Source organism: Chiloscyllium plagiosum, chromosome 44 (genome assembly GCF_004010195.1).
Source record: "Chiloscyllium plagiosum isolate BGI_BamShark_2017 chromosome 44, ASM401019v2, whole genome shotgun sequence".
Lineage (NCBI taxonomy): Eukaryota > Metazoa > Chordata > Chondrichthyes > Orectolobiformes > Hemiscylliidae > Chiloscyllium > Chiloscyllium plagiosum.
In genome coordinates, this window is record NC_057753.1 from 7,597,215 (window position 1) to 7,610,600 (window position 13,386).

Sequence of the window (13,386 nt, forward strand, 5' to 3'; positions counted from 1 at the left end):
TTGTTCCCATTGAACGAAATCATGACTCAAAGTTTGTGAGAAGGTACCGGCCACTACAGGGGACAGCTGAAACTGACAACCGGAAGTGGCAGGGACAGGCCACTATAAATGCCGGAGGAAACACCACAGAAGCGCTTCACAGGAGGCCCCCAAGCACTGAGGATGTCACCTAGACAGGGGACGAAACGTTTGCAACAAAAACTTCCAGCTCGGCGAACAGAACCACAGCAACGAGCACCCGAACTACAAATCTTCTCACAAACTTTGGAAGCTAAGTTCGAAAATAAGTTCGAGTAAGAACTTGTGAATAGGTCTGAGTTAATTATCCTCTGTTTAACTGCTGGTTTAAAATCAAGCAGGAGAGCTTACCCGTGTCTTAACAGTTTCACATTATAAACACTCAAGTAGTCAAGGTTCAAATTGGACATGTATATGTAGAAGCACATACATTGGGTTCAGACCTCAATTAATATTTCTCTCCTGTGTTAACAGTTTACAGTTTAGAAACAAAATGAAGAATTGAGAACTTGAGCGAGTTAAAGTTAATGTCTTGGCACCTGTCCAAATGGCAGTAGAGGAGGTATGGGACGTATCAGAATGTGTATACCTTTCCTGATCCTAACCAAATATATCCAAAAACACTGCAAGTGGCTAGAGAAGAAATTGCAGGGATCCTTGCTAATTCTTTTTGCATCATTGTTAGCCACGGGTGAGGTCCCGGAAGACTGGAGACTAGCGAATGTTGTGTTTTTATTGAAGAAGGGCTGCAAAGGAAAACCTGGAAGCTAGAGATTAGTACGCCTAATATCTGTGGATTATCAACTGCTTGAGAATATTTCACAGAGATAACATGTACATGCATTTGGAAACACAGGATTTTATTAGGAGCACTAAGCATGGTGTTGTGCGTGGATGAAATTTTTTAGAGTACTTTGATGAAGTGATCAGGAAAGTTCATGAGGACAGGGCGGTTGATGCAATCTGTGAGGTTTTCAGTGAGGCCTATGATAGAATTCCACGCGGTAGGCTGCTCTGGAAGGTGTGGTCGCATTTAATCCAGGATGAGCTGGCAATCTGGATACACAATTGGCTTGATGGTAGGAAACAGAGCGTATTAGTGGAAGCATGTTGGTGGGGTTGGAGGCAGTGACTAGTGGAGTGTCTCAGGGGTCGTTGCTAGGCCCATTACTGTTCGTTATTGAATCAATGATTTCCTTGAGAACTTGCAAGAAATGGTTAATAAGTTTGCAAGTGACTCTAAGATAAATGATATGGTGGACAATGAGGAAAGCTATCAGAAATTATAGCAGGATATTGGTTAGTTCGGCATGGGGTTCGAGAACGGCAAATGTAGTCTATTACAGATACGTGTGATGTCTTGCATGTAGCAAACTCAAATCAAGGTCCGAGTTTCATGGGTGAATGGCACGGCCGTAAGTGCAGTAGCGGAGCAGAGGGACCTTGAGTTCACATGCACGGTTCTCTGAAAGTGGAATCACAGGTAGACAGGGCAGTGAAGAAGGTTTGTGGCACAGTGGCGTTCGTCAGTCAGTGCATGGAGTATCGACATTGGGAAGTTATGCTGCAGTTGCACAGAACATTGGTGAGACTGCACTTGAGTAGGTGTTGAGATTTGGTCACCTTGCTGAAAGAAGGATGTCGAAACAGCACAGAGCAATTTACAAGGATGTTGCCAGGACTGAACGTTTCGAGTTTTAGGGAGAGTTTGGAAAAGCTGACACTTTTTTTTCTTTAAAGAGTTGGAGACTGAGGGTAGTCTTTTAGATTTGCAAAAAATCATGACAGGCACAATGAGGGTGAATGCACTCATTCTTTTTTTGCCAAGGATGGGGAATCACTGACTAGAGTGCATCAGTTCAATGCTATAAGGGGAAGAGTGAAAGGGAAGCTGAGCGGCAGCATTTTTACACAGAGCGTTGTACGAAAATGAAATGAGTTGCGATTTGAAGGTGTTGAGGGGGGTACATTAACAATATTTAAAAGGCTTTTGAACATACACATGGCCAGGAACAGTTTAGAAGGATATGGGCTTCGTGAAGGAAAGAGGGTGAGTGGAGTTTGACATTTTGGTCGGCATTGACCAGTGTGGTCCAAAAGGCCTGCATTCGTGCTGACGGACTCTATGATCCCATGACACTATCAACGACAATGACTATATGAACAGAGGACTGGACGAAAGAGTGGAGACGTGCGAGTCAATATCCTTTTGAGTGTTGTGTAGATTCACCAGAATGGTAATTGGAACGAGGGGATTCAACGTTGAGGGAAAAAAAAAAATGACACAACGCCAGGAATGTACTCCTGGAAGAACAGAGGCAATGGTAGTTTTGGAGACAATAACAGAAACCATTCTGATAAATAATTATGCTTTTTTGCTGATTCTGGATCTCGGACTCTGATCATCGTCCAAAAATCTGTCAGTGATCTGAATCTTTTTCAACATTAAAATGAAGGAAAAAGGCCGAATTTTTCTCTACATCTGAGAATACCAGGTATGCATTGCAGAATGTATCCCTAAAGACCATTACGAAGTAGATGAGATTTTCCAACAATCTTGGAATTATAATAATTGCGGAATGATTGCTTTTGAAATACCACACTGTTCCCTGGCAGATGCCGAGCCTCTCCATCCCTTTTGTTCCCTCACAACGAACTGTAGACCCTGGCAATAGCGTCCTGTCCCACACCCACTCACTCCTGGAGCAACTGGCAATGGTCCTTTGCACATTGTCCACATAGAAACAGTCTGTGACCCGTACCCTCTGTTTCGCTAGCACACACATTCGTCCCACATCCAATCATTTCCCTCAGGCTTGGCCTCTGTCACATCCCAACTTTGTTAGCGATCAACGACTACTTCTTTCCCCTAGTAACAGCCAATTTATCAACAATGACTCGGTTTCCCCAACTAAATCGCCTGCACACCTTCTTCCAGTCTGCCCATCTAACAGCACCCCCTGTCCAAACACCTACAATGTTCTGTAACAATGGACTGCTGCCCACACGGCACACTGTTCTACCAGCAACAACCAATTGTCCAACACCCATTCTTTTGCCCGAGCAATGTCTCTGAAATCTCCAGTACGCTATTCCTCTAGCAAAAGACAGTGGCTTCCACAACCACACTGTTCCCCTAGAAACGATTGAGAGCATAATCATCCACTGCTTTAACTAACGGCCTGCAAACGCACCCACACGCCTTTCCATATATAAGGCCTTTTAAATCACGATCCACAGTTCCCCGAGCAACAGTCAATAAACCCACATCCTCTCTGTTCTCGTAGCAATAGCCTCCGACACCACTCTCACACTGTTCTCCAATAACTTTCTTGACCCCAACTGTCAGACCGCACCCATACACCAACCAATGATTATATATCCAATCTGTTCCACGAAAAACTGCCTGCAGCCAATTTCCATACTTTTCCTGAGAAAGCATATTCAAGTTAACTTCTCATTTGACCCAGTTGCTGCGCGTTTCATGAACAACAGCCAGCAATCCCACATGCTGACGGATCAGTGTAAATGGTCTCAGGTCCCGTAACGAATCTGCACTGGTAGAAACGCCACGCGGCCCCAAACACATTTGTTTCCAAGTCCACGGAAGGTGTGAGGGAATTAGGGTAAGAGAAGCACGGACAACGTGAAGAACCTGGGAGAGAGAGAGAGTTTAGAAGGTAACGAGAGTGCAAGATAAAGAGAGCGTGAAGCAAATTCGGGGGAGGGTCAGTGAGAAAATGTAAGGGAAATGGCTGGAAGAGAGACAGAGAGATACAGTGAGAGTCGGGGCAGATATGGAAGATGAGGGAACAAGAATGAGATGAATTCTGACGAGCCCACGTCATATTGGGTAATACCACAGGAGAAAGCAAGGCTACAAAGCCCGAAACACAACTCTCGATTCGGACTTTGTTCCCTCCCCATCCATGTGTGCCAGAACCTGGGGCCATATCTGATTGTCTCTTGCTCAGCTTCAACGAAGTAAAGGGAGTTCGTCTGCTTGGCACTTGTTAACGAACATTTTGTTCTTTTAAAATTTAAGTGCAAGACAAAGTATGTGGAATGCTGCCTTTTTATCTCTGGCTTCTGAGTTAGATACACCTTCCACAGTGAATCATCTGGCAACACGCAACGGTCGCACAACTTCTCCGGTGCTCCAGCAAAGGTCTGTGAATTTCCCTCGTATTCTGTTCGCAGACAACAGACAGTAGTTCCACAATTCTCCAGATGTATGTGACTGAGAACTAAACCGCACACACTCTGCATACCCTTTGCTACATTCTGAGGCCCTACACACCACTGTATTCTCCTTGTAACAACCCGGTTGTCCCACGATAACTCTGTTACATTAGCCTGTGTACTCACCTTCAATTTGTTTGCTTAGCAATAGCCAGTGGTCCCACACTCCTGCTTCCATAGCAATGCCTTGTGGTCCCATTCAGTCTCTTTTCCTAATACCAAGGCGTGTGGTTCCACCCACACTCTGCTTCCCTGGACACGAAGTATGATGCCATCCATGCTCCAAGCTACAGTGGGTACCGAACACGGCACACCTCCCTAGCAGCATGATGCTGCCCCACAACCAGTCAGTCTCCAGAGTATTGGTTGTTGTCCCATCACAATCTTTTCCCTCTCAATTGGCAATGTCTCACACTCAATCTATTCCGTCAGTAATTGCCTTGAAACACTTCCCACTATATTCCTAAATCAATGATCAATGGTCACTCACCAACACGGTTTCCCAAGCAAACGCCTCTGTATCCATTCATATTCTGTTCCAAGAGCAATGGCATGCACTCTTCTCTCCTACCAGCTGCTTGCTGCTATAACTCCCACACCGTTTTCCCCTTGCAATATACAGGGATCCTCCACTCAACCATCTCCCCAAGCAGTGCGTGTGGTTCAATCCTCGCAAAGAACTGCGGTCTCATCTAATCTCTTACAACAGTTTGTGGTCCCATTCATTCTCTCCCATTGACGAGGCCTGCACCCACACCCGCGTTCTTTTCTCGTCAACAGGCTTGCTGCAAATGGCCTACATTGCTCTCCAGCAACAGACTGCATCCGTTCACCCACTCTGCTTCCCTACCATGGCCAATCTGATCTTGGGCAATCGTCAGTCATCTAATGTCTTCTCTTTGCAATGGCCTAAGGAACTCACAGCCACTGTGTTCCTGTAGTAATGGCCAATGGTCACACATCCATTTCGATTGCCTTCAAAAGTGAATTGTCCCAATCCCACACTCTTCTCCTGCCAATAGTTATTTGTACTCAAGCCACTTTCTTCCCCATGCAACACCTAGCGTCTCCAACTCCCACTGATCCACTTTGCAGTGTCCTGTAGTCTCACCTTCACACTTCACACCGAGCAACGTCCTGTGAAATCATCCCCAATTTCTTCCGATAGCAACAGCAGTGGTCAACCACACAGTCTTATTGCGTGCGCGACAACCTCTGTATTCAACCAACAAACTGATGCTACACTCACTTAAGTCTCCCAGCAACGATCTGCTGCAACCCATTACTTTGTTCCATTAACACCAGGTTCTGTTTTCACCCATACCATGTTTCTCAGTAACGGTCTGTGGCCTCAGAGCTCTGTTCCCCTAGCAACGGCCTGAGAACACATTCTCACTCTGTTTCCCCAGCAATAATCAGTGATCTCATATAGAGTGCCTTCTGCTCCCAACAGCCTGTGGTCCCAATTCCAAACTCTTCCCCAGCAACGACGTGTGGTGACAGGCCAAACACCTCTGGCAACAGCCTCTGCTGCCACTTCCACATATCCCCCTCTGGAAACAGCCAGTAGTTTCAGACCCACAGTGTGTCCTAGCAATAACATTTGATCCGAGGCTCATACTGCTATTCTAACAGACTGAACCTCCACATCCGCCCCCTGTTTATATACAGTCCCTCGCTTACTCTGTTCTCCAAGTAATGGCTTGTATTACCCCCACTCTGTGCCGTGTGCAACGGACGTTGTGAGAGAATAGGCGAAGTAATTAATGAAACATGATATTGGGAGTTACAGAGTAGGAAGTAGCAAGAAAAAATTAATCATAATGGAGAGGGAGGGTCAAAAAGAGCATGAAAACAGGCGGAGAAGCGGCAGAGCGGGACATTGTGAGAATGGGCGGGGGATAAAGAGGAAAATGGAGCAAGGGAAGTAGACAGGACTCGGTCAGAATGGTTGATGCTAGAGGCGAAAGCCAGACCAGAGTTACAGAAAGACAATTGCTGAGCTCGGCACTGGTCCACTCTAATTCAATGAGGACAAGGACCGAGGGTATTTGATCTCTTGCAATTTTGCTTCTTCAACAAAAGGACAAACAAACTACAGATCTCTCTGCAGTTAGTAATTTTTTAATAGATGTTTTTGTTCTTTACAAAGTCAAGTGATGAAACACTCGATTAATGTTGCCCTTTCCAAATTACTTCCGAGTTGAGAGAAGCATGGAATGTGCCCCTCTAGCCTGTGTGGGGTAGATTGCTTAAATTGAGAATTTGATTTATTGATAAATTTGAGTAAAGGGATATTTTAATACATTCTTCAGCTCCTTTCTGAACTTAGTCTTGGCCAAGGCACATGTCACTGTGTGCAGCAACTGACGAGCTGCAGCACGATGCTCAAATACAGTAGAACGCTGTCCCAACCTATGGAGATAGGAGGGGGTGTCGACCGAAACGTCAGTTCTCTTGTTTCTCGGATGCTGTCTGACCTGCTGTGCTTTTCCAGCACCACACTCTAGACTCTATTTTCAGTATCTGTAGCCCTCACCTTCTCCTATAGAGATATAATGCAAATCATTCATGTGGCTCCATATAGAGCATACCATTAATTACGTTCATAAAATGATCACCAAGACAAAAATCACAAACGGCAAAAATAAGGGTTTTTTTTATTTTTCATTTCGGTGTCACACTGGAAGTCCCCACTAGCGTGAGCCCGGAGACTCCTGCAGCTCTGCTGGTCAATGCAATGTGCCTACAGTGAAAGTATTGAGCAGTAGCATCAGGAAAAATGGAATATCTGGGTTTAGAATGTTGGGCAGGAGTTCGATTGTGACCCAGACCAGAGCGTAAATGATATCGATTGTTCCCCAACAAAACCACCGGAAGTTCATCAGTCACGTGCGAGCATAAAATACGAAAAGAAAATCTTTACACAGCTCAGCACAGTCAATGTTCCCACGACCACAGGCGCCATTTTCCGTTTGCAATATTTACTATTCAGCTTCTGGCAATAAGTGGCCAGAAATCGATCAAGGTGAAAGTGATAGTGAACCAGCCAGCATAATCATTGGCTGCATAAATCAGGTTGGCATGAATATATCACACAGGGATAGACTTCAAGAAGTAAAGCTGAGAGAGGCAATCGGAATGTGTCTCAACAGCAGGTCGAGGAAAATAACCAGAAGATCCGCCACTGCCATGACCATGAGGTAGAGGCTGCCACATGGAGACAACCCGCAATCTTTATAAAACAGGACAAAGATCGTCACTATATTAACTGTGAGGTAGGCAAACAAAGTATTCATCAGCTTGGAGGGAAAGCTAACAGTTTGGCTGAGGACGTAATGATAATTTCACATGTGTCACTGCATTCAGAAATTTAGTGAAATATTTGAAGTTGTAATAACAAATAGGAATCTCTGAATTACTCAGAAAAAATGTGATGCAACTCACAAGACACACTCGATCTCGAAAAATACAAATTAAACATTTATAAGAGTAGATATTTTACAAAATTCTACATATTTGATTACTTGCCCTTAAATAATCTCTCCCAAATCCTTGAAGAAAACTGGAAATGGAAAATATGACTTATCGTCTAAATTATAGCTGATCTTCTGTATTGAAGAAATGTAAACGCAGGGAAAGAATATTCAAACTCTTTACCTGCCTGAGGAACTTCAACTCAGTATCTATTTCTCCATGAAACGGGATCTCTTCACTGAGGAATTATTTTTTTGTTCAATTAACTAACTTTGGGCCAATCAAAAAATAGTCAGTTGTAGAATATTTTGGAGAATTATGGTTAAAGAATACTCCAGAGAATGTTGGTTATAGAATGTTATGGATTATGTTATTTATAGAATACGACTGCGCCATAAATGGCTACAGCACAGAAAAAAAAAATCTTACTTTCCATAAAGCATTCTTCAGTCCAAAACAATTGCCTAACCATTTTCCAACCAAAAGAAAAATCAGGGAAATGACAAATGGGGAAGTACAGAGACAGTCCACCCTTCAAACGTACTCGGCCATTCAATATCATTATGGTTGAAATGAATGTGACCTGATATCTACATTCTCTCCCATTCCACGATAACCATTGACCCCTTTGTTCTTGATGAATCGATCTGTCTTGACTGCAAAAAATGTTCAATTACTTTATCTCCGTTGGTCTCTGGCAAAAGTGTTCCAAAGACTTATGTCAAGTTGAGAAAACAAAAATAATTATCTCCATCACCACATTAAATCGAAAACGCTTGTTCCAAAACAAATATGCACACCCTACCTGTAATCTCGCCATGTTGTTTCCTTCACTTTGTGATTAGACACACTTCTGGACATCTTTGTTAAATGCTAGTGGTTCACTTTCTCAATGAAGCCTTCTCTGCTTTTAAATATTATTTTCCTGCCTTCCCCTTGATTACTGACTCACTTTTACATGGGCATACTTTCGATTGCGACTTTAGAGAAGATGTAATTACCCAGGTAATTATGGACCAGTGAGCCTTACTTCTGCTGTAGGAAATGTTTTGGAAAATATTATCAGAGATGAGATTTATAATCATCTAGCAAGCACCAATTTGATTTCAGATTGTAAACATGGTTTCTTCAACGAAAGGTCGTGCCTCACAAACTTCACTGAGTTTATTGAGAAAGTGAACAAGAATGTAGATGAAGGTAGAGCGGTTGATATAGTATACATGGACTTCAGTAAAGCCTTTGATAAGCTTCCCAATGGTAGGCTGTTGGAGAAAATGAAGAGGCATTGGATTGATGGTAATTTAACAGATTGGATTAGAAACTGGCTTTCTGAAAGAAAGCAGCAACTTGTGGTTGATGGAAAATATTCAGCCTGGAGTCCAGTTAGGTGTGGTTTGGCACAAGGATCTGTTTTGGAAACACTGCTGTTTGTCATTTTTATAAATGACTTAGACGCAGGCATAAATGGACGGATTCGTAAATTTGCAGATGACTCTAAATTCGGTGGAGTAGTGGACAGTTTGGAAGAATGTGACAGATGGCAGGGGGCTTTAGATAAGCTACAGGATTGGGTTGAGAGGTAGCAAATGGAGTTCAATACAGCTAAACGTGAGGTGATTCATTTTGGGAAGAATAACAGGAAGGCAGAGCACTGGGACAAAGCAAAGACTCTTGGTAGTGTAAATGTGCAGAGGGATCTTGGAGTCCATGTACTTTGATCCCTAAAAGTTGCCACCCAGTTTGATAGTGTTGTCAAGAAGGCATGCGGTGTGTTAGGTTTCATTTGTAGAGGGATTGAGTTCCGGACGCGCAATATCATGCTGCAACTATACAAAACGCTGGTGCGGCCATATTTGGAATATTGCGTACAGTTGTGGTTGCCATATTTCGGGAAGGATGTGGAAACATTGGAAAAGATGCAGAGGAGATTTACGAGGATGTTACCTGGTCTGAAGGGGAGGTCTTATGAGGAAACGCTGAGAGACTTGGGTCTGTTCTCATTGGAAAGAAGAAGGTTAAGAGGGGATTGGATAGAGACATACAAGATGGTCAGGGGATTAGATGGGGTAGACAGTGAAAGTCTTTTTCCTCGGGTGATGTCATATTCTTGTACGAGGGGGCATAACTGCAAATTGAGCGGTGATAGATTTAAGACAAATGTCAGAGGCAAGTTCTTCACTCAGAGAGTGATAATGGCGTGGAATGCCCTATATGCCAATGTAGTTAACTCAAACACATTACGGAGAGTGACACAATCCTTGGATAAGCACATAGATAATGATGGGATAGTGTAAGCGGGCGAGCTGAGAATAGTTCACGGGTCGGCGTAACATCGAGGGACGAAGGGCCTGTTTTGCGCTGTATTGTTCTATGTTCTATGTAATTATTAGCTTCAATTTCCATTCTGATTCGTTCCAATCCTTCAGCCTTGACTTCCCTGTGCGGCTGAACACAAGATCATTTGAGTGCAACTGCACTCTCCCATTTACTTTGTATCTGTCACATTCCATTAGATGACGTCGGATCCCAGTAGGGTACCTCCTTTTCCCTTGCATGCGCATTCCATGCCACAACTCTGGTGGACAGGGATTAAGCTGTGGCTGACCCATCTCCTGCACGAATGTCATTGTTACTTCTACTGCTTTCCAGATCAAACGGTTCACTAATATTGCAGCATGCAAAATGCTTGCCCATGCGCAGTAAAACAAAGACCTGTACATGCTGGAGATCTGATACCAAAGCTGTTCTGATGAAGAGTCTCCAGATCTGACATGTTAACTTTGCATTTGCTCTTCTGATGCTGCCAGAGCCGATGCGTTTCTTCAGCAATGTATGTTTTTGTTTGTGGAAATTCCTGTTCTTGATACGTATAAAACTTCCCCTGCACTGTTGACTTCGACCTACAACTCCTACCAGTGTTTACTTCACCATGTTGTTTCAAAGCTCCCGATGAACTGTTTCTATGTAATCTGACGGAGATGGGCTCTGGCAGGATTAATGGCAGGTTCGGAGACATATTTTTTGAAGCCTGCATCGATGCTGACATCATCGTGCAATCGCTTCCTTGCTATCCCCAGGAGGAATGGCATGTTTCCCAGTGTATGTACACTTATGGTGGCGGAGTGAAGAAGGACAATGGTCTCCCTACAATACTATTTATTCCTCCAGTTATTGAACAATTCAAATCTGGTTTGCATTTTTCATGCAGTTAGGTATCTTCTTGTGCCATGGTATCTTCTGTTGTCATGGTCTCTACCACTGGTCATGGGGGAAGAGGGAATCCTTCTGAAGCACAAGTCCATACAAGAGGTTGTTCATTATTATGCCCAGAATGCATTGTTGGCGGGCACCACTCGTTTCCCTGCCTGACACGTTAAGGGACAATCTCACAAACTGTGAAAAGTAGTTCCATTTGAAATGGTTGTTCAGCTGCACCATGGACTTTCAGGTACTGGTTCCAGGGATGCTGGTGAATTTCGGTAGCTTTGTTAAGGGACGAGCTGCTGTGGGAATGGCACACAGTAACGGGTGGCGGTAAACCAACATCATTCTCGCCACGAGGACTCGAAAGCAAATTAATGCCATGATTATTTGAGATCCACACAAGTTCGCTGTGGTAATCTCTTCATGCCGTCGCATCAGCTAGCACTTTTCAGACTATGTCTCCCCTGTGACATTAAATCATATCGATTTTCCTGAATGTATTCGTCGAATTCCTCTTTTTTTTTGAGAATATAGCACACCATTCCTTTCTCTATCTTTTTTCACCATCAGGACAGGTCCACTTGGCACTGTTTTATACAGTAAAGTAAGGATTGTACCTGGAATTACTTAACATTGATTGCAGAACCTGCGATATCTCATGTTATTTAGTGTCCGTAACTTCAAGGGAGCTAACGATTGCAATGAGACAGTGAGCAATTTTCTGTCCTCATAAACTTATATCCTATATCAAAGATATGAATGAATGGAACAAACGTTCCAGACTAAATCTCTGGACGAAACTAGGATGGATAGGAATCTAAGTTATCAATGGGAAGTAGAGAACGTGTCAATGAATAACTAATGGCAACAATTGGTAGATGCAAAATTACATGGGTAATTGGATATGTCAATTTTTCAGGGACAAAACACGACTGTCTATTTCGTACATTGTGAGGTAAAGTATGACAAATTGGTACACTGTGTACTGGAAGTTTCACTTCTTCATGTTCCGAAATCAGAAATGTTGCTTCAAATCACCTGCTGATGTTCTCAGTGTTTCAATTCCCGTCTATGCACAGGGCACGTTATAATGCGGTTGGTCGGAATTGGGTGTGATGTGGGCACAGATGTTTTGAACCGTGCATCAAGCAGAAGCTTTTACCAGCATGCCATGCTTTTCTTCTAAGTGGAGACGTGAAGAGAGTACGAATGGTAGTTTGTTTGCACAGAGACGCTGTGGCTGCTACTGGGAGAGTAGGAATTGCTCAAAGTGATATGCTGTGTATGGATGCGCTTCAGTATTAATGCAGTGATAGCGTTGACGGTGCAATCACAAGAATCAGAACATAAAATAAATGCATTGCAGTTGCAACTGAAATACAAGGTCGTATCACATTCTCAATGCACCTCATAGAAATAGCCCAGATGCCATAAAACTAGATGAAACATTTGTTCATCATGTAAAAACTCTTCAGGAATCCTGAAGAAGGGCTCATGCCCGAAACGACGATTCTCCTGCTCCTGACCTGCTGCGCTTTTCCAGCAACACATTTTCAGCTCTGATCTCCAGCATCTGCAGTCGTCACTTTTTCCTAGAAGACCAGGCCAGTGTACAGTTCAATGGATTAACAGTGGAATCGCGTGCTAACCACACTAGAGCATTGATCTCGAAGGTTGGGCAAGGTATATGACCAGAATGGAAAGCTTCGCAGCCCAATGTGGCTCCCAGATGTAACTATCTCTCTGTCTCGCTGTCTCTCTCCCTCTCTCTGCGTCTCCATGTCTTGCCATCAACTGTTTTTCTTTCTTATTCCCTGCCCCTGTTTCTCAGTGGCTTGCCTGCAGACAATGCTACTGTACCGCTCACTTCAAAACGGCATTGTATCCAGAGTGGAACACTGTGCAAACCACACCTGACCAAAATAAGGAGATGCACAGTCCGTATATTGGTCGCCGAATGTAACTCCCTCTCTCTCTCTCCATCTAAGTCCGTGCTTCTCCATGTCTTCCCCGGCATTACATGCAGCCATTTCAAGCTTAACTGTCAAACTATGAATCATCCCCCATTGGATAGCATAGTAGAGTTTGACAATTTAAAACATTTATCACATTCCTGGCGTCAAACATTCACCATTCACCTTTCACCGCACAAATTAATCTAAAACCAGCCTGGAATGAAAACGAGATCTTTGCACAATCTGTTTGGTTCTCCACCTGGATAATCCTCACAATCTGTGCAATTGCGTTCACATGCTAGAACTCTCCGTATTTCTGGAACATCATATACGAGAGCATTTATAGTAATCCTTATTTTTTTTTGTTCATGCAATCCCTGCAACCACCTCTGCCTTTTGTTATCTCGTTTACTATTCACACCTCTTCCGAAAATTCAACTTTCAGTATCTATGCAATCTTCTCCTGCCCTTTCAAACCTTCTAGACTGTA